Source organism: Polypterus senegalus, chromosome 18, assembly GCF_016835505.1.
Source record: "Polypterus senegalus isolate Bchr_013 chromosome 18, ASM1683550v1, whole genome shotgun sequence".
In the NCBI taxonomy this organism is placed as follows: Eukaryota; Metazoa; Chordata; class Cladistia; order Polypteriformes; family Polypteridae; genus Polypterus; species Polypterus senegalus.
The window spans coordinates 60,447,735-60,471,387 of record NC_053171.1 but is presented as its reverse complement, the minus strand read 5'-3'; the positions used below and the strand labels follow the sequence as shown (position 1 = coordinate 60,471,387).

Sequence of the window (23,653 nt, the reverse complement as noted above, 5' to 3'; positions counted from 1 at the left end):
TTCGAACGGAACGCTGAGCGCAATGCCTGGCTGCAATCGGAGTGGGCCTACATTCTGGCGCCTTACTTGAAATGGGAAGCGCAGAGGGCCTATTACGATCTAACGGATGAGCAGGCTGCTAATTATGACACCCTTAAAAGAGAGATCTTCAAACGCTATGGTGTATCCGCGGATCAGCAGGTGATGGAATGGAGGGAGGGGAAGTTTGATCAAACACGATCCATCTGTACACAAGTGTACGAAGTCTGGGGTAAAGTGGGATGCTGGCTAAGGCCAGATATTAATAGTCCCCAACGGATGGCAGAAATTCTCACTATTGAAACCTTCATTAACGGACTTCCAGAAAAAGTCGCCCAGCAAGTCCGCATACAGGAGGTAGCCACTATGGACGACCTCGTTAAAATAGTGGAGCGTCATTGGGCAGTCTGCAAATCCGAAGAGTCGGAACGGTACTCTCACCCACCCCGACAGGTTTGTGTACCTCCTAATGAGCCTGCCCGATCGAAAGTCTATCCTCCGTGCTGTTTCAAGTGTGGGGGGGTAGGACACCTATTTACTGCCTGCCCAACTCCGGAGCCGATGGACTTTTCTTGAGTAGAGAGGTACTGTGCTATGATCAATCCCTTGTCTTTGCCGTATACGGGAGCAGTAATTCTTAATGGAAATAAAGTTACCACTATGTATGATTCTGGGAGTAACATCTCTATTGTTGCTCGCCGTTATATCTTACCGCGACAGTGGCTTATGAATAAGATTAGCCTCAGGTGTATACATGGGGACATTAGATATTATCGGCCGCCTCTTGTGTCATCTCAGTGAATAATGTCATGCGATCCATTATAGTGGCAGTAATGACGAATCCACCTTATGCAGTGATACTCGGGCACGACTGGTCAGAAATGAAATGCGGTACTGACAGTACTCTCCCCTTAATAAAAGAGGGCTTGGTCATAGATCATAAAGAAAGTATCCCGACTGTTTCCACACCGTGTAATAGCTCTCCGGGTTATAATTTAGATAGAACTGATAACGGAGAAGAAGGTACATCAGGAACTTCGGGAGGCAACCCACCTTCCGAAGGACCTGCGGTAACTGAAACTCCGCCCCTTAAGGTAGCACAGGATCCCATAACCGAATTGGCTTCACAATTTAAAATTACCCCTTCGTCTTTTAAAAGTGAGCAATGAAATGATGATTCCTTAAAATTTGCAAGAAATGCAGTCGTTTCAGTAAACAGACAAGTGTCTATTGATCCTATACCATGGATGCCTTACTTTGTAATAAAAAATGATTTATTATATCGTGTGGCTGAACATGAAGGTGAAATAAGAACCTTACTATTAATTTTCTCTTTCTACACTAGCACAAGCAGGCTTGCGGATTAACCCAAAGAAATGTTTCTTTGGCTTGAACGAAGCTAAATATTTAGGCTATCTAGTCCGTGGGGGAACAGTTCAACCACAGTGTTCTAAGATTGATGCCATTATCAGATGGCCCCGTCCGATAACAAAGGATCTTGGGATTAGCGAGTTACTATCATCGTATTGTTCCTCGTTTTTCTGAGAGGGTTACTTACTAATCTTACAAAGAAAAGTGCTTCTTTAAAAGTGGTATGGGATGACAGTACTGAAGCTGCATTTTTTGACTTAAAATCGGCCCTAACATCAGCACCGGTGTTGAAATCTCCTAACTTTTCTTATCCTTTTATTCTCCAGACCGATGCATTGGACACAGGATTGGGTGCCGTGTTGAGCCAATGCATCGATGGTGCTGAACACCCGGTATTGTTCCTGAGCCGGAAACTGTTGGACAGGGAGACCAGATATGCAGCGGTGGAACGAGAGGCTTTGGCGATTAAGTGGGCTGTGACTTGTTATTTTCTGTTGGGATGGGAATTTACTCTCGTGACAGACCATGCCGCTTTACAGTGGATAGCTCTAAATCGGGAGTCTAATCCTCGTGTCACCAGATGGTTTCTGGAACTACAACCTTTCAGATTTCAGGTCATTTATTGTTGGGGTGCTCTTCAAGCCAACGCTAATGCTCTCTTCCGAACCTTCGACCTCTCGGTGCAGGCCGCCCGATCCGATGGGTCTGGGCTGAGGGGGGAGTCATGTCACACACGTGCACTTCGGAAGCAGTCAACAAGTCTTAAGGTGAGCGATATAACAATGGATGAGGGTTTGTTTCAGGGTACTAATGCCTCTCTCTCTTACCTTACAGAACCAAAGAAGACAAATAAAACAAACACTTACATCCTAAGCAATAATTCAGAGGCTGGGACATCCACCACTTCATCATCCACATCATTTATGGCTCCTGGAGATGACGTCACTTCCGACTCCTGATGATGACGTCACTTCTGGTCCCTCCGTGATGACGTCACTTCCGGTCCCTCCGTGATGATGTCACTTCCAACCCCTGATGATGACATCACTTCCGGTCCCTGGTCAATGAAATCACTTCCGGTCCCTCTCTGATGACGTCACTTCCTCTTTTATCACTTCCTGCAGCCACTTTGTCTCTCCTATAAAAGCCATCATTTCACTCCTATTGTTGGTCGAGTATTTGGATATTATTTCACTTATTTTGACCAATTTTGCTTTCGAGCAATATATGGGGCAATTCCCCAACACTTTTTTGAGTTGTGTTTTCAACTTATTTATAACAAAGCATATTCATAAGTGCAGCTACTGCAGAAATAAAGCACAGTGTAAACCTTAAGTTTAAATTAAGTTCATAGACACGCTGCCGCTGGCGTTTGTCATGCCTACGACAATAACGATATTCGCGAGATACAAGTTTAATGAGAAGACGCAGGGTATAATTGAGACTTTAGATCACTTTGTAACGGACTTAAAATTGTTGTAACCGAGTTAAAATTGCTGAGCTAACATTAAATAATTGCTGGTGAAGGACTGTGCTTATGCAAACGAATAGGAAAGCAAGGTGTAAAACTTAACTTTAAATTAAGTTCATAGACACGCTGCCGCTGGCGTTTGTCATGCCTAAGATGAATACGATATTCACGAGATACGAGTTTAATGAGAGGACGCAGGGTATAAATGAGACTTTTGATCACTTTGTAATGGAGTTAAAATTGCTGGTGAAGGACTGTGCTTATGCAAACGAAGATGAGATGGTCAGGGATAGAATAGTGTTTGGCACAAACTCAGCAAAAGTGCGAGAGAAACTTTTTTATGTTCATAGACACGCTGCCGCTAAATATTCACAGGCAAATACACAACTTAATACCGCAAATGCTTATTGAAAATCTTAGATTCACGAGTACCGATTTGGGTAGTGATCACTTTGATGAATGAAACCTGTTATCTTTACAACGGTTGACAACGAAAATGAGATGGTCAGGGATAGACTAGACAAACACGGAATGTAACCTGAACACAACACATCCTCCAAATACGAACCTGATTGAAACAAATAATGATAATCAAATCCTTGATGACAGCAACACTCATAACAGTCACAAAACAATTACATTGACAATCATGTTATGTTATTTTTAAAATGTTTACTTTTCTTTTACATAACTTCTTTAACACACTACTTCTCCGCTGCGAAGCGCGGGTATTTTGCTACTTATATATAAGGATCAATCACCTTAAGATCTCAGTGTACCATCCTCAAACTGATGGTCTAGTTGAGCAGTTTAATCAGATGCTCAAGCAAATGCTACACATGGTGGTCAATGAAGACTGTAGGAACTAGGATCAGTTACTGCCTCTTGTGCTATTTGAACTCCAAGAAATCCCACAAGCCTCTATGGGTTTTTCACCTTTTGAATTTTTACATGGGTGACAACCCCAGTTATTACTGAATATTTTAAAAGGAGGATGGGAAAGTGAGGCACTCCTTTCCACAAGTCTCTTAGAATATATTGAACACTAGCAAAATACCCGCACTTCGCAGCGGGGAAATAGTGTGTTAAAGAAGTAATGAAAAAGAAAAGGAAACATTTTGAAAATAACGTAACATGATTATCAATGTAATTGTTTTGTCACTGTTATGAGTGTTGCTGTCATATATAAATATATATATATATATATATACATACACACACACACACATATAAACATACTAGCAGAATACCCGCGCTTCGCAGCAAAGTAGTGTGTTAAAGAAGTTATGAAAAAGAAAAGGAAAAATTTTAAAAATAACGTAACATGATTGTTAATGTAATTGTTTTGTCATTGATATGAGTGTTGTTCTCATATCTATATATATATACAGTATATCTATCTATATCTATATTTATATATATAGCAAAATACCCGCGCTTGGCAGCGGAGAAGTAAAAAGAAAAGGAAACATTTTAATAATAACGTAACATGATTGACAATGTAATTGTTTTGTCATTGTCATGAGTGTTGCTGGCATATATATATATATATATATATATAAATATATATATATATATATATATATATATATATATATATATATATATATATATATATATACACATACATACATGTGTACATATATACACACACACATATACTATGGGGTGCCAAACAGGCAAATACATTGATTTTGTGAATATATAAAGTCGGCGTCAGAATATATAAAGTCAAAACTTGAATATATAAAGTCATTCCCGAATATATAAAGTCAAAACTTGAATATATAAAGTCACTGTCGCAATATATAAAGTCAAAACTTGAATATATAAAGTCACTGTCGGAATATATTAAGTCAAAACTTGAAAATATAAAATCAGTGTCGGTATATATAAAGTCAAACTTGTTTCTGAATATATAAAGTCAAAAGTTGAATATAGGTGGCGCAGTGGTAGCACTGCTGCCTCGCAGTTAGGAGACCCGGGTTCACTTCCCGGGTCCTCCCTGCATGGAGTTTGCATGTTGTCTGCGTGGGTTTCCTCCCACAGTCCAAAGACATGTAGGTTAGGTGGATTGGTGATTCTAAATTGGCCCTAGTGTGTTTGTGTGTGTCCTGCGGTGGGTTGGCACCCTGCCCAGGATTGGTTCCTGCCTTGCACCCAGTGTTGGCTGGGATTGGCTCCAGCAGACCCCTGTGGTTGGATTCAACGTGTTGGGAAATGGATGGATATTCCAGTGCTGAGTTTGTATATTCCGACGCTGACTTTACATATTTAAGTTTTGACTTTATATATTCCAGCGCTTGCTTTATATATTCAGAAATATACCGACGCTGACTTTATATATTCAAGTTTTGACTTTATTTATTCTGACAGTGACTTTATATAATCAAGGTTTGACTTTATATATTCGGGAATGACTTTATATATAAAACTTTTGACTTTATATAGTTAAATTAAGTCATCATTGCATAACTTTGTCTTTACCATAGAAATTTAAAGACTAAATTCAACTTCCATTCCTATCAAAGATATTTCTGGCTACTAAATAGAACCTACTTATATCCAAATTCGAGCTATTGAGCCCTCGCCTGCCTGCCTGAATAAGTCACCCTCGCTTCGCTCCTACATTTTACCGTTTATTTAATCATGGCTAGTGGCGGAAAAATTATAAAATGGAAGGAGGATTACATTGAGTATGGCTTTACCAAAACAATTATTTGATGGCGAATCAATTATTCACAAAGCTTCAATTGGTGATCTGTTTTTCTGTGTTAACTCATATTTTTTCATACTTCTTCTCAAAGCAAGGGGGTGCGAGGGTAAAATGAATCGGGAAGCGCTGATCAATGTAATCGGTGTACCAGGAAATCATGCATTGACAGAAGTTCCCCTTTGCTTGTATTGCAAAGTGTGATTAAATGCGTGAATTTTTAACACGTTAAGGAGCACATGTATCGAAGCTTCTCAGCTGTGCTTGTGCTAAGAAAAGGAAACATTTTAAAAATAAAGTAACACGATTGTCAATGTAACCTTTTGTAAGTAGTGCCTGGAGGATTCAGTGTGGAGAAACTGTAGAGACAGCATGTGTATTAACTTGTGGATTTTTCTGTGAGTATTTGGTGGCAGCGTCACAAAGTCGCTTCCGTAACACTTCGTTATAGTGATGGGTCGTTCTTGAACGATTCATTCATTTTGAACGAATCTTTAATGTGAATCGGGAAGAATGAGTCGTCTCGTGGGAGTGATTTGTTCAGTCACGCATGTGCATTTGCACAACTTCCTATAGTTTCCGTATTGGAATTGATTCACCTGTTTTAAGTCTTCGGGTTTTTCGAGTCGTTCGATCATTACGTGACAGCCCCATAAGCATAACCAACTCAGTCTGAGCCGGAAACAGAATTGATTAGTTCATCGCTCGAGTCTTCGGGTTTGAGTCGTTCGATCATTACGTGACAGCCCCATAAGCTTAACCCATGCAGTCTGACCCGGAAAGAGAATTGAACGAATTGACTCGAAAAAAGATTTGTTCATTTTGCTGAACGAGACTCAAAGGTCCGAGTCGGTAAAATGATCCGAACTTCCCATCACTACTGCGTTAGCTGCGGAGCTCAGCTCAGAGCGAAATGAGGTGAATGGGAGGGGAGATGATGACGTGACTCCCCCAACCGCCTTAACTGTCAATCCCCCACAAACAGTCTCTCGGAATTTGCATAAGCACAGCCCCTCACCTGCAATTTTAACTTAGTTACAAAGTGATCAAAACTTTTGTTTATATCCTGTGTCCTCTCATTAAACTTGTATCCCGCATTACCTGTGGGCATGACAAACGGCAGCGGCAGCCTGTCAATGAACTCAATTTAAACTTTAGATTTACACCGTGCTTTGTTTCCAAAGTAGCAGCACTCATGAATATGGTTGTATATGTCACTCGCTCGCTTCTTATTGTTTCGCTGCCTTCTCAATTATATAATGCATGTTTTCTTCAGCGCTTTTTGGAGCTCTTCCTGGTTTTCTACGCACTGCGTTGACAGTCAGTTCACGTGTTTACGTGGGAGGCGTGATGATGTCACACAAAACTCCGCCCCCCACAAGTTTCGAGCTCAACTCCATTACAGTATATGGAGAAAAATAGCTTCCAGGTATGACCATTACGCGTAGTATTTCGAAATGAAACCTGCCCAGCTTTTGTAAGGAAGCTGTAAGGAATGAGCCTGCCAAATTTCAGTCTTCTATCTACACAGGAACTTGGAGAATTAGTGATGAGTCATTGGGTCAGTGGTCGGTCAGTCAGTGAGGGCTTTGCCTTTTATTAGTATAGATTTACGTGATAGACTTGGTAAAATCAGACCTATGCTAAAAGCTAATATGAAGCATACACAACAAAGACAGGCCTGAATATGTAATCATGGTACAATGCTCTGTGAGTTTTCTCCCGGAAATTGTTTCATGGTACTTATACCCACTTCCCATTCCAAATTGTTGACTCATTGGCAAGGGCCCTACGAAATTAAGGAGAGGAAGGAAGGGGTCTGGTTGACTATTTGGTTAAACAACCTAATCTTCGACCTGCCAAACACATTTTATCATATAAACATGTTGAAACTGTGGAAGGAAAGGGGCCCATATTCAGGAAGTGGTTAATGAAAAACATGGAAGGACCCCTGTGACTGACCATGACATCATAACTGACCAGGGAGTAGTCATTTAAAAATGCCCGTGTAGACTTTTGAAGCAAAACAAGGAGAAGTAGAACAAATGTTAGACCTAGGAGTGATTGAGGAATGTTTTAATCCCTGGTCTAGCCATATCATATTGAACCCAAAGCTGGATGGCAGTTGGCACTTCTGAAATGACTTCTGTTGGCTGAATCAAGTTTCCCGTTTCAATGCATATCCAATGCTGTGAGCAGACAAACTCCTCGAGTGCCTCAGAAAAGCATTATATTTGACCACCCTTTACATGACAAAAGGGTATTGGAAAAATCCCTTAACAGAATCACCAAGGAAAAGACCACTTTTAGCACACCTAGCAGTCAATGGCAGTATCTCAGAAAACCATTATCTTTGACCACCCTTGACATGACAAAAGGTTATTTGCAAATTCCCTTAACAGAATCACAAAGGAAAAAAAACACATTTAGCACACCTAGTGGTCACTGGCAGTATCGTGTCCTCCCATTTGGGTTGCACAGAGCATGGCCCCTACAACTCATATAGTGCCGCTTACCTAGATGACATAATCATCTATTCCAGCACATGGGAAGAACACATGCAGGATGTTTAGGTGTTTCTCCTCACACATGTAATGCTGAGCAGAGTGTTAACTGAAGCTAAGTACTTGGGCTATATGGTGGGAGGAAGTACTGTCCAACCAGTCTACCAAATTTAATGCCATACTAAACTTGCCCCATCCATGAACCAAGCTGCAATTTTAAACCTTCTTGGGATTAACAGAGTATTACTGCTGGTTTGTACCTCATTTCTCTGAGACAGCTGTGCCCATGACATACCTTAGAAAGAAGTGGGCTCCTAACATGGAGGTATGAGATGAACAAACAGAAACTGCATTTTTTAACTTAAAATGGGCCCTTATATTTGCACCTGTCTTGTTGGCTCCTGATTTTTCTCTACCTATTACTGTCCAAACCAATGCTTAGGACATGGTCATGGTGCGGTATTGACCCAGAGTGTCAATAGTATAGAACACCTTATTAAGTTCCTGAGGCAGAAACTATTGGACCAAGAGACCAGTTATGCGGCTGTAGAACAAGAAGCATTGGTAATTAAATGGATAATAAGAGAGCTTGCTGGGAGAGAGAAGTACTGGCTAGGAAAATTACGGATTCTCAGCAGCGTTTGACGCAGATGGCACCTTGTTAACAAACACTCTAAACAACTAAGACACATTTACGCCAAATTTATTTACTGACAACGCAAGTAATCCGGTAAGTATAATTCACTCAACCTGGAGGTAAGTGAAGAAAATTTGGAAAGTCTACAAAATTATATTGAACAAGTTTTTGAGTCTGTTGTCATGGGGCCTAAGAAAGCAGCAGCTGACACGGAAACACCTGCTACCAAGAGAAGCTGTCCTCAGGATTCCCCCGAGGCGACCTCATCTCCCCAAGGATATATTAGAATTATTAGATTCTATAGATAAAAGGCTTTGGGATTTGAGGGACGACTCCACCTGCTCGAAATTCTACACCAGGAGTTCCAGAACCTCCGACAATCTCTGGAATTCAGCCAGGATCAGGTGGAGCAGCTTGCTGCTGAAAACGCGTCTCTGCGGGAGACTGTGTCTTCCCTGACAGAGGGATGACACGATCTCCCAGGACAACAAGACCCTGAAGGAGACGGTTTTGGATCTTCAGGCCCGCAGCATGAGAGACAATCTGGTGTTCGCAGGCCTGCTGGAGCAGACGGGAAGACAACCGGAGGATTGCGAACAAACAATCAAGAAATTTCTCCAGACCCACATGAAGATACCCGAAGAAACGGTAAAAAACATCACCTTTCACCGGGTACATCGCCTTGGAGCCAAGACAGCAGACAGCAGAAGATCTCGTCCCATCGTGGCCAAATTTGAGCATTTTAAACAAAAGGATTTTGTTAAGAGCCGCGGAAAGGAGCTCAAAGGAAAAATTTTAGCGTGAATGATCAATTTCCTAAAGAAATTTTGGATCGCCGAGAGTTCTGTTCCCAATGCGTAAAAATTCATCCAAGAAGGGAGCCGCTGTCATTTCTGTGGACAAGCTCTACGTCAATAACAGGCTGTACAAGGAGCGAGGAGTGACAGACTGGCTTTATTAGCCCAACATCAGGTCACAAGTTTATTATTCTTATCGGGATTCACTGGGTATGAGCATGTCAGGATAAAAAAAAAGCTGCTATATCCATGTTTAGATGATGATCACCTGTTCTCTCACCACACCTCTAGCACCTTTTCTTTTTACTTCTTTTTTTCTTTTTTTAACCTTTATCACTCTTTCCTTTCCTTCTTTTACCTGCTTCTGGAGCTTTACATCGGCATGTCACAATCACACAACTTTCCTACACTGCATCAGCACACACACAACGCGCGCATACAAACACTGGATTATAATTATTACATTTTATCATACAACCACAAACACTCTTGGTTCTGTCTGATTATTATTATTATTACTGACTGATTATTATCAGCATTAGTATTATTATTATTATCAGCATTATTATTACTATTATCATCAGTACTATTATTATCATCAGCATTATTATTATTATTATTTTCAGTATTAATATTATTATTATCATCAGCATTAATAATATTATTATTTTATTATTATTATACATATATTTTTTATTTATTATTTATTTTTTTTTTTCAGATTAAATTATACATTTATTTACTTAACTATCACATGAAGGCACCATACATTAGCTAATCACACACACAACTATGGGTACACTAAGGTTTGTCAGTTGGAATGTTCATGGAACTGGCTCTAGAGAAAAGAGATTAAAGATTTTTGATCAGCTTAAAAGACTGCAGGCAGATGTTGTCTTATTACAAGAGACTCATAGGTCTGCCACAGTTGCAGATGAACTTAAAACATCTGAGTTTCCCAGACTGTTCTCTGCCCCTTATAACTCTAGACAAAGAGGTGTAGCTATTTTAATACACAAAAATACAAATTTCAAAGTATTGGACACAGTCTCAGATCCAGATGGTAGATTTATAATACTAAAACTATCTATACAAAATCAAAGCTTATGTATTGTTAGCATATACTGTCCAAACATAGATGACCCCGAATTCTTTCATAATTTTTCTCTGTGCTCTCCGAACACTTGGACTGTCCACTTATACTTGCGGAGATTTTAATTTTTGGATGGATCATTCTTCAGACAGGCTCAGTACAGCTGGGACTCAGCGCAATTGGCATTCCACTAATATAGTCAAACAGTATATGAGTGATTATGGGCTTTGTGATGCATGGCGATCTTTTATCCCAGCCGTAGAGAGTATACTTTTTTCTCACATGTTCATCACTCTCACTCACGTTTGGACTATTTTCTAGTCAGCAGCTCATTATTGGCTGACATTTCAGACACTGAGATACACCCTATAGTTGTCAGCGATCATGCTCCAGTTTCTTTAACTCTGTTAAATAAGAAAACAATCCCATCAGGTAAAAACTGGAGGTTTAATACGTCACTGCTTAAAGATGAAGGTTTTGTGGAATATTATAAAAAAGAGTGGGCTTTATATTTAGAACACAATGACCTTCCTGGAACATCAGCATCTGTTCTCTGGGAGGCAGGGAAAGCAGTGATGAGAGGTAAAATAATTTCCTTCTCATCACATAAGAAAAAATAGAAAACAAACGTATTCAGGAATTAGAAGAAATCATTAAGTCTCTAGAGGCATCCCCAGAAGAAGAATTACAAAACAAATTGCGTAAAAGTAAACTAGAACTTAAAGGAATTATTGACAAAAAACACAATTTTAGCACAAAGACTACGAATAGAAAACTTTGAACACGGTAATAAATCAGGCAAGTTTTAGCCAACCAGTTAAAAATAAACAAAGAGAAAACTGCCATATCTGCTGTTAAAGACTCAACTGGGAATATAGTATATGACCCTGAAAGAATAAACAACACTTTCAGAGATTTTTACAAAACCTTGTACTCACCACAGATTAACCCATCAGATAATGAGATCAATGAGTTTCTAGACAGGATAATACTTCCTAAATTATCAGATAGCCAAGCTACAGTCCTGGACTCGCCATTAACATCAGATGAGCTTCAGGAAGCTCTTAACTCCATGCCTAATAGGAAGGCTCCAGGTCCAGATGGGTTTCCAGCAGAGTTCTACAAAGAATTCTGGATCATTCTGGCTGCAACATTTTTCAGAATGATGAGTGAAACAGAAGAAAATAGTAGACTACAGCCAAACATGAATTCAGCCAACATTAGTCTCCTGTTAAAACCAGGCAAAGATCCTATATTTCCTACCAGCTATCGCCCAATTTCTCTTATTAATGTTGACCTGAAAATAATTTGTAAAGCCCTTGCAAAAAGATTAGAGAAGGTAACCCCTTTCATAATACATCCAGACCAAACTGGTTTCATTAAGGGGAGACATTCATCCACAAATTCACGTAGATTACTCAACTTAATAGACTTTTCTTATAGCAGAAACATGGAAACCAGTATATTATCTCTCGATGCAGAAAAGGCTTTTGATAGAGTTAACTGGAAGTTCTTATTTGCAACTTTACATAAATTTGGTTTTGGAAACTTCTTCATAAACTGGTTAAAAATTTTATACAGTTCACCAACAGCATGCTCAGGACAAATGACCAAACATCAGATAGCTTCTGTCTTCAGAGGGGACCAGGCAGGGATGCCCTCTCCCCTCGCTATTTGCTATCTTTATTGAACCACTAGCAGCAGCAATCAGGCAAACTACAGTTATTAAAGGCATAAAGTGTAAGAACATAGAACATAAAATCAGTCTTTATGCAGATGACGTGTTACTTTTCTCAGAATTCTCAATCCTCTCTCTCCCAGGCAATTGAACTAATAAACTCCTTTTCAAGAGTTTCAGATTATTCAATAAACTGGTTAAAATCCACAGTTCTTCCAATTAATTTCTCTTTGTCAATTCCCTTAATACACAATTGGAATCAGGGAATATTACATACCTGGGCATTCATGTCTCTCCCAGGCTGGCAGATCTAACTAAACTAAACTACATCCCACTATTAAAGAAAGTGGAAGATGATCTTGCTAGATGGAAATCCTTACCGATATCACTTATGGGGAGGGTTGCCACAATTAAAATGATGGTTTTACCAAGAATCAATTACTTATTTTCTATGATCCCAAACAAGCCATCATCTGATTGGTTTAGATCCCTGGACTCCTCCATCACTAAATTCCTTTGGAAGGATAAACCTCCATGAATTAGCTTAAAAACACTACAGAAGACCAAAGATAGAGGAGGGCTGGATCTACCCAACTTCTATCATTATTTCTTAACCAACAGGCTCCAATATATACCAAGATGGTTGCAACATAACCCGCTGGATGAGTCCTGGTTAGATGTAGAACAGACACTTTGCAATACTATAGAGCTTTCGGACCTACCGTTTATTAGCTCAAAAATAAGAAAGCATGAAAGCTTTAAAAGTATTAATATCAGTACCTCACTGACAGCATGGTGGGAATATCTAAAAATGATAGAGTCTTCACTAATTCCATGCAGACGCACACCCATCTGGAATAATCCTGACATATTGCAAAACAATAAAATGATGAACCTCCCATACTGGAAAAGTAAAGGAATTCTATACATGGAACACATAGTTGAAGGATTGGATTTCATTCCATTTAACAGAATAGTCTCCCAATTTGGGATAGACAAGAATAGATTTTAGAATATCTCCAAATTAAATCAGTAGTTAAAGAAAAATTTAAGCTTAAAGTAGAATTACAAACACCATCATGGGTATTAGACTTCTGTAATCTCAAACACCCCAAATTACTGTCTAAAGTATATAAAACACTAGCAAAATACCCGCGCTTCGCAGCGAAGTAGTGTGTTAAAGAAGCAATGAAAAAGAAAAGGAAACATTTTGAAAATAACGTAACATGATTGTCAATGTAATTGTTTTGTCACTGTTGTGAGTGATGAGTGTTGCTGTCATATATATATATATAAATATAAATATATATATATATTTACACACACACACAAACATATATATATACATATCTATACATATACACATATATATACACACACACATATATACATACATATATATATCTACATATATAAACATATATATACATATACATACATATCTACATATATACACACACAGCTATTTCGTATCAGTGCAATACACTGCTTGTTAAAATGGATAACTCCGCTCTTACGTGCAAGTCTGCGTGGATATTATGAACTATCGTATTTGTTCAAGTTCTATTTAAATTTTAAATAGAAGGAATTTTTATTTAGTCGACAGAAATATCTTTGGTAGGAATGGTAAAAACAGACAGGAATATTATTCCTGAATAAATCAACTCAAACCTTAAACAACTTATAATATTTTGCTCTCCAAAAAATATATCCTGTCTAAATTATACAAGTTAGAAATAAAGTAAACATTAAAAGAACAAACATTCAAATTTCTTTACTCTTATGTAATTTTATATTTTATAAAAATAAACTTAGATTTTAAATATCCCAAAAGATTTTGCTCTCCATAAAAATATATCCTGTCAAAATTATACAAATTCAAATATGAACATGCTGCATAACAAAACCTGGAAATATAAATAAAATGTGTTCCTTTCAGCAATAACAAATCAAATCATTCAGTTGTCTTTGCTCATATGTCATTTTAGAGCTGGATGCCTGGCATCTTTTTTTGGCAACAAGTTCGTTTCTGTTTGGTGTGAGGTTCTGTGTTGTGGAGATTCTCAGGATGGATTGCAGGTGCTCATCAGTGAGGCGACTCCTGTGTGCTGTTTTGTTAGTCTTTATCACTGAGAAGAGCTTCTCACACAGATATGTGCTACCAAACATGCACAAGGTTCGAGCCGCATGTAGACGGACTTTTTTTGTTCTTCAAAGTCACCAAAGCGCCGTGCAAACTCAGTGCGCTCAGTTTATCAGCAAAGTGCGTTTGGGAACACCGTAGTGACGACTTGGTTTAACATTACTTGGCAACAGGGAAAGTGGGGCAAGTGGTTGTGTCTCCCATAAAAGCAGCTTCAATTGAAATCACTTTGTGATTGTGCACGGGTAAAACGTCCGCTGAAGTGTCAGATTCTTATTTAATTCTTCTGCTTTCTGTATCTTCTGCATTGCATTCAGGTCTTTCAGGTTACCCTGATGTTTTGTTTTATAGTGCCGTCTTAGATTAAATTCTGTAATTACAGCCACATTAGCTCCACAAATGAGACACACGGGTTCAGTAAACATATACTCAGCCTCCCATCGGTTTTAAAGGCTCTATTTTCAGAATCAACTTTTCTCTTCAGCATCGTGTGAGCTAGCTTCGCAATAACTTGCAGCATCATAAGGTAGACTTGATTAGCGCGTAAGTGTTGGCAAGGCAGCTGAAGCGCTGCATTATGGGATCTGTAGTTTATTGTGTTACCAGCGCTTCATATACCGGGCTTTAATAACAATAATACAGTATATAAAATGATCTCGGGCGGATATAATTACGCGGGCGGATGTGGCGCGGCCCTTGAGTTTGACACATATGGACTAAATAGAACTTGAAAAGATATATTTTTTCAAATGTGATCGCGCAATTCAGATAGAGTTGACGCGCACTACAGCCTGCATGCCTCAATAAGTCATCCTCCCTCGCCTTACTTTTTACCGTTCATCTAATGAATACACTGAGTATGGCTTTACCAAAACAATCATTGATGGCGAATAAAGTATCCATTATTCGAGTATGTAGATCGGGTTATATATATATACATATATATATACCAGCGTATCACAGCGAGAAGTAGTGTGTTAAAAAGCTAGAAAAGAAAAGGGAACATTTTAAAAATAGCGTAACATGACTGTCAATATACAGTATTTGTTTTGTGAGTGTTACTGAGTGTTGCTGTCATCAAGGATTTGATTATCATTATTTCTTTCAATCAGGTTCGTATTTGTAGGATGTGTTGTGTTCAAGTTACATTCCGTGTTTGTCAATCGTTGTAAAGATGACAGGTTTCATTCATCGATTCGTTTCTTACTGCATCAATAAACAGCTCGTCTTCTTCTTTATCTGAGACCTGACACACTGCATGCACGGGTTTTTACACTGTCTTCCTTTAGCGGGACATTGACTTTTTCCAACGTGTGCTTTGTTTCCGCAGTAGTTGGATTTATGAATATGCTTGTATGTATGAGACGCTTCATATTTTTGCTGCCTTTTCAATTGTGTAATTCGGTTTTGTTCAGCTCTTTGGAACTGTTGCCTTTTATCTGTGCACTGCGTCAGTTCACGTGAGCCACTCGGTGTACATGCATCGAAGGTTCCCAGCTGTGCTGGTGCCATCTCCTGCTATGTCCATGGCTGTATTTAATGTTACCTTAGTCCTGGCACTTAAAACTTTCTCTCGCAGTTTCGCTGAGTTTGTGTCAAACACCACCCTGACCATCTCATCTTCCTCTCCATAAGCACAGTCCTTCACCCGTGAATATTTACCCGTGGCAGTTTGCTATTGGATTGCCGCTGACGGACGGCCTTATATGGGCAGGCACTAAATTACAAACGCCAGCGGCAGCCTGTCTATGAACTTAATTTAAAGTGTAGGTTTACATCGTGCTTTGTTTCAGTAGCAGAACTCATGAATATGGTTGTATATGTCACTTTCGCTCGCTTCTTATTGTTTCGCTGCCTTCTCAATTATATAATGCATGTTTTCTTCAGCGCTTTTTTGAGGTCTTCCTGATTTTCTATGTGCTGCGTGATTACGTGGGAGGCGTGATGATGTCACACGAAACTCCGCCCACGGCGTTGAAGCTCATCTCCATTACAGTAAATGGAGAAAAACTGCTTCCAGTTATGACCATTACGCGTAGAATTTCGATATAAAACCTGCCCAACTTTTGTAAGGAAGCTGTAAGGAATGAACCTGCCAAATTTCAGCCTTCCACCCACACGGGAAGTTGGAGAATTAGTGATGAGTCAGTGAGTGAGTGAGTGAGTGAGTGAGTGAGTGAGTGAGTGAGTGAGTGAGTGAGTGAGTGAGTGAATGAGTGAGTGAGTGAGTGAGGGCTTTGCCTTTTATTAGTATAGATTGACCAAAATAGATGATACAATAGCAATTCCTATAGGTAAATGGGAGGCGGATCTATTAGTTAGCTTTGACCAGACTTTCTGGTCCCAAACTTGTTTAAAAACTTTTAAAACGATCAGAAACCCCAATTTACAATTAATTCAATACAAAATTCTACACAGAGTACACTATACAGGTCATCGGATGTTCAGGATGGGATTTGTGCCATCTGACACCTGCACACACTGCACAGACAACATTCCTGACAGTTATATCCACGCACTGTGGTCATGTCCACCTGTTCAGGGATTCTGGTATGAAGTATGTGAAGACCTATCAAAGTGTCTGAAATGTGATATACCAACTTCACCCTCATTTTGCTTGCTGGGGAACCTAGAGGATGTCCCGATTGAAACAAATTTGGTTCACGTGGTTCTCACTGCCATATGAATCGCTAAGAAAACTATCCTCATAAACTGGAAAAACAAAGATAATCTTTGCATTAACCAGTATAGAAATCTTTTATTGGATCATATTACACTTGAGACAGCCTCAGCCTCGACTTCAAATCAATCTCTCTGGGCTCCTTTGATTGGTTCCATCACATAGCGATGATGGAGGGTCATTGATATTGTCCTGCGGGATGCTGTGGTTGATGTGGTGGAGAGTCTGAACTTAGAGTATCTGGAGGATCACTGGGGGTGGGTTCACTAGGGGGGTCTTGGGCTGGGGGGCTGCTGCCCCACTCTGGTGGTGCTTGGGTTGCCTCGGGGGGTGGACTTCTGGTAGTTGTGTGTGGGGCCTTGACGGTGGCTGCAGGTCGCTGCCTGGTGGCTGCATCGCCCCTGGGTGGGTCTGGGTGGGGGCCTGGTGGCTTGGGGTATGAGGGCGGCCGTCCCCGGATGGGGATCTGGGTGGGGTCTTGGGGATTGGGTCCTGGCATGTAGGAAGAGGACCGGAACATGGGGCAGTGCCGGGCCCTGGCTTCGGGAGCTCAGGATGAGAACACTTCTGTTCCACCATGGGGGAGGGGGATGTCCGGGAGGGGGAGGATCCAACTTTACCTGGGTGTCTTATGTCTTACTCAGTCTGAATGTTGAGTAAATGTGGGGATGGGAGTAAATATTCTGCTGGGGTGGTGTGGGTTGGTGGCCTCGGACTCCGTGGGGTTCTGTGATGCTGCTGCTTTGGGCTGTGGCTAGATGGGCTAGGGCCTCCATGCCCCGGGTGGATTTTGGGAGCGGAGGTGCCTATTGGGGCCAGTAGGGGAGCTGGCTCCCTGGAGGGCTCAGGCTCCTCAGCCGTTCCTCCCCATCCTCAGGCATTTCCCTCCTCCTGCTCCTGCTCCTTCACATCATCACACGAACATGTACATAGGGCCTTGGGGTGTGGGTAAGTCAGGGGGTGCAGGTATGGATCCCATTTCCGCATTCCTGTGGCAGCCTACCCCTCAATTTTATTTGCACATTAAATACTTCCACAAACAACATTCCACACAAATGCACACTTAGGGCCTTGGGAGTGAGCACACTCAACGGCATCCAGTGGGGGGAAATACAGCCTAACTCCGAGTGCCAGTGCCCACTTCCAATTTTAAACTGCACCTAGTCACGGAGGGTTTTGGGGGGGAAGTGGGGTTGTGTGTTGGGATCAGCTGGTGTAGGCCAAATGATGCCAGCACTGCCCGCGCTCCCCCAACCAGAAAATGCACCTTATCAACACACATCAATATTACATTGGAGCCGGCGGAGGGAGACTAGAGGTCTTATCACACCTCTGTTCTCAGTTAGCTGCCCGGGGCTGGAGGCTAGGAGTGGGAGCTGGCCGTCTGCCTGTGGTCTGGAGTGGTGGGTTGCTTTGCTCTGCGTTGGACGGGGGTGCCTGCTCATTATTACCCCAGCGGAACGGGGCTAACTCTGGCATCCGGGAATGGTTGGGCCTTCGGTACGGCAGCACCGGGACCAGAGTTAGTAGGGTGTATTTGGGGAGTGTGAATGGGTGTCTGGTGTACAATCTTGTAAGTCTTGGGTTGTATGTGTATGTGAGAGCATGAGGGAGGGAGTGTATGACTGTGTTTGTGTGTGACTGTATATGTCAGGTGGGGTTTTGGACTCCTCCCCTCTCCTGGGACATCTGGCAATGCTACAACAACTTTGCCTACCCTCCCCCTGCCACATATATATTTTTTTTTTTTAAGCATCTGTCTGGTCGCTCCCGGTGGCTGCCTGGTGGGATCTGGGTCCCTGGGCTCTGTTGGGTGGGTCGCCCTTGGGTTCCGGGCCCGGCCGACTCAGGGGGTGAGCGGCTGCGGGCGGGCCTGGGGATTTGCCGTTGATATCTCCAGGGACTCTGCCAGCTGCTGGTTGTGGCCCCCCAGGGTGATCCTCTGCGCCTCTCGAGGGGGGTTGGGGCTTCTCTGGTGACGGTCTCCCAGGGGTCTCTGCGCTCTGGGGTGACCTCTGGATCTCTGGGCTTGGAACTCCCTCTATCTTCCGCACGCTTTTGGGGGCAGGTCTGTGGCCCTTCACACTCACTATTGGACGCACCTATAGAGAAACCTTACACATACAAGCGTGCGTACGCACACAGGTGCTCACATGGTGCTTTAATAAGTATGACTTGGACATCTTCAGCACATGACCTAAGGCAGTGGTTGGCCCTAAATGCCTTAGTAATAATTACTGTGTGATTGTCACCAAACATTTTTACTTTTATATATCTTCATGTAGCTGATGCAGCAATGTTTTTGTCTTGTGGTTCCCCCCTTTCTGCAGGTCTAGAAGCAGATTCTGGTTCATTTATTGTTTATTCTATACGAAAAAACCCCCTTCCCCCTTTACCTCCATCTCCTCCTTTTCTCTCTTCTTTTTCTTTCACTTTTGTCTCCGTGTCCGGTTTGAATCTTAAAAACATCTGAAAATATTTCTAATAAAGTTTTGGTATCAGGTGTGACGTCAGCAGAAGCTGTAACGCTCCACCTGAGAGAAAAACTGTAAGGCTAGGCGCCAGCATTCAGACATCAATTCTGATTGCTTCACAGCCGAACAGGACATGGTAAAAAAAAATTAAATGGATAATGCACCAGCTGAGATACTACATACTGAATTCACTGTAGTGACTGGCCATGCACCTTTACAATGGATGGCACTGCACAAAGAGCCAAATCCACATGTCATAAGATAGTTCTTGGATCTCCAGCCTTTTAAATTTAAAGACCTACATTGCTATAGGCCCCTTAAGGTCTTACATTGACCTCCATGCCAACACCAATATGTTTTCTCAAAGTTCTCGGATCATGCCAGCCAAGGTCTCAGCTGAGTGGTTTCATGTCACATATGTGCACTTCGGAGATAACTTCATGGTTCATCTAAATGTAATATATTCCCAGCCAGGGGTTGGCAGTGTTTCCTAATGCCTTCTCTATTCCTCCCTCTGCAGAAGTAGTGATTGGCAGTCTCGTCCCTAATGATGTCACTTCCAGTTCCCAACCTCCTGAACCCCCATTTTCCAGTCCTCTAGAATGAAAAATGGCTCTGCCACCTCTTTGAGTCATTCAACCAAAGACTTGGCTGAAGAGACATCTTATATATTTTCCTATTCATATTTTGGACTGACAATTATACAGGGATCATTACTGTGGTCCAATTCTTTATCTGTTCACTTTGTCATTTATTATAGTAGATAGCCAGGAACACACAGGTAATCAGTTATTTGCTACTCTAGGACACATAGCTTGCTTTTATATATATCTATATATAGTGCCATGAATGCATATCAGAGGATTTGCCCTCATGGGCTCAAATAAGGTTATCTGATAACCCACTGGGGTGAAAGGGAGTGCTGTCACTAAAGTTTCTTTTCCTTTTCTCCCCGCAGCACTGAGAACCTCAGCCCCTTAGCCCCAGCCTTAGCCCCACCCCTTCTGGTTTGCGTACTATGAGACGTCCAGCTACCCAGAAGGGGGCGTCACTTTCCACTTAGAGTGACTAGCCAGATGCAGCTCTATAGAATATATATGGTGAGGATTTATCATAAACTAGCCAGTTACTGAACAGAAAACAAAATCCTGCTGCCTCACTGGACCTGACTTATAGACTTTTCCCCAGTCTATTCAAGTGGTATGACTTCCACTTATCCACTGAAAAAATGTGCTCTTCTCTCTTTCTCTCTCATTCTCTCCTCTTTGACATCATATCTCATCTCGCTCAATGGGATAGTTGTGTTGAGGTGTTTTTTTTTCTTGCCTATGGCTACTATGGCTAATTTCCAGAACTGCCTCTGGAGTCAAACATGCCCCCCCAAATCTCATGGGGTTTTAACCCAGAACTTCTTCTGGTGGCTCTGTGTCTCTCTACATTCCTGAGCCTTATATGATCAGGCGCCCCTGACCTCCCTAATCTCTACTGTTCCTTATAACAGGAAACAGAGCTGAACCTGCGCAATGTAGGATCATGTCCTGCCATCTGACAGCCTAAGGGAATTCACTCAGGTGTTTAAATATTCATTTACAACCACCTACCGGTATGAACCAAGAATTAGGCATTGTTGATGTCGCTGTACTGCCTGGCCCCAGGTATTCTGGGGACTATTGCAACAACAACATTTATTTATATAGCACATTTTCATACAAATAATGTAGCTCAAAGTGCTTTACATGATGAAGAAAAGAGAAAAAAATAGACAAAGTCAGAATTAAAATAAGACAACACTAATTAACATAGAATAAAAGTAAGGTCCGATGGCCAGGGAGGACAGAAAAAACAAACAATAAAAAAAAACTCCAAAAACTTGCATGCTTGCAGGCCACAACTGTCTCTTATATGTATTAGTGAACCTATTAACTGTTCTTCCAGTAACTCTGCCCAATTACAACAACAATTTAATTATTGTATAACCCCAAATCACACAAAAATGGCCTCAATCGGCTTTAACATGCCCCATTTTTATGATGGCCCCCAGCCTTGACTCCCTAAGAAGACAAGAAACAACTCCCAAAAAAAACTGAAAAAAAATTGAAGAAATCTTGGGAAAGGCAATTCAGAAAGAGACCCCTTCCAGGTAGGTTGGGTGTGCATTGAATGTCAAAATTTGGTAAATACAATACACATAACAAAACACAAACAATACTCTTCACAGAGCTAAATGGCCAATCTTTTACTGCCACCTCAAAACAATACAACAATTACTTCACATGTAATTCAAATGTCCTGGGTTCAGACCCAATTCTAGTTGTTATCTGTTTAGTGTTTCCACATTTTTCCTGTGTCTGTGTGCATTTTTAGTGAGCCTTCCTGTTTTTTTCGTACATTCCCAAAGACATAAAGTTAGGTTAATTGGCAACTCTAAATTGTCCCTAGTGTAAGTGTGGGCATGTGCACGAGTGGGAACTATGGTGGAGTCATGCCCTGTCCAAGACTTTTCCTGCCTTGTGCCAAGGGCTGTCAGGAATTACAATTCCTGAATTTGGTGAATGAATGAATGAACATGTGTTTTTGTATATACAATACATATTCATATTTAAGAAAACAGTTTAAGGAAAACAGAGCACTGAACAACAATAAAGACATTTTTTAATAAAGTCAAAAATCAAAATCAATCAGTCAGCAGAAAATGGAAAAGGGACTGAAATGTTATCAAAGCACTGAACAGACTCATGCTGTGTTTTGTTATGTAAAATATTAAAGTATTAATAATATTAAACAAATGTTCAGATAGAACAAAAACAAAATTGTCCTGCATATGCAAACAGAAATCTGAAATAGATGAAAAATGCCCCAGCCTTCAGATTGATCTAAAGTCAGTCCAGGAGTGTTAGACCATCAGATAACCAGATACCTTTTCACATTGATAAACTGAAAATCTGACCGTTTACTTTTACAAATGTATATAAAATAATTTATTTTAAAAATAAATTTGCAATCCTGGTTCTAGATATACCTACTTCAGTGTATCATTTTGTATTACATTATATGACAATAAACTAAGATAAAAGGAGGGAATCCTTAAAATACTAAGAATTAAGAATTAGTAAAGTGTGTGTGTGTCATGCACCATTTTGTGTTATTCTCAGAGATGTTATGTGCTGTCCATCTATGCAGTCGTTCTCGCCATGCTAAAAATAGACTAACGTGTCAGGTCCTTTAAACCACTAAATTCAAAAGCTGGTGTATTAATAACGATACCAGCCGAGGTTTTAATTTACGCATAGGTGCACTCGCATTTGCTTATTGTGCTTAAGATTGATTTTGAATATTGTTTCACTTTTTGTAAAATGCGAGTAGTTTTCAAACGATGGGCGTTTATTGTGTCTTGCTTATGTATCAAGTACAAATTTCAGAGATAATGCAATGGCAACATTTTATTTTTCATTGTATAAAACTGAGAGAAATGAGAAATTAATAAAAGAAAACTGAAAGGGAGGTAAATAATGAGTTTTAAGTAAGCACGAGCAGAAATGAGCTTAAAACAATTCAGTTCCCTCCTCTTTACACGAATGTTTCGATCAATTCATTATTTTATTTGCTTTTATAAGTTTGTTATTGATTGTCTACCTTTTCCTTATTATACCTCATTTCAGATATGAAACAAAACAGCTTCATCAGGCAAAAATAAAGCACGCATTTATGCAGAATTAAACTGGAGCACAACCAGCACTAGTACTTACCTCCTCTTCTTGCTTCTCCAGATCTCACCCGGTACCTCACTTACGGCTCACGGTAATTTTATGTTTAAAAATAAATTTACGAAATTTCAAATAAGGCATGTATGAAAAAATAAAGGGCGGCGGCGTCATTTTTCAAGAGCGTTTCTCTGTAATTAAGAAGGAACGGAGAATCGACATCACTATTATACGTTGAAAAAAGAAGCAATTAAAGATCACAGCAAAATTCTAAACTGGTGGTTTACAAAGACTCTTGTTTGCAAGCGCAGTTACGTGCAAATCTGAGGTGGATAAAGGAGGCACTACACCAATAAAAATGGCGACACGACGA

General features: G+C 40.6%; 1 protein-coding gene across 1 annotated transcript in view; it reads right to left on the bottom strand.

Moving 5' to 3' along the window:
• kcnj9 (potassium inwardly rectifying channel subfamily J member 9) overlaps window positions 1-23,647 on the bottom strand; it is a 113,930-nt gene extending 90,283 nt beyond the window's left edge. The window contains exon 1 of the mRNA XM_039741441.1: window positions 23,326-23,647. The gene's annotated coding sequence lies outside the window, so the exon portion shown is untranslated. The remainder of the gene's footprint in view (window positions 1-23,325) is intronic.
• Between the last annotated feature and the right edge of the window lie 6 nt (window positions 23,648-23,653).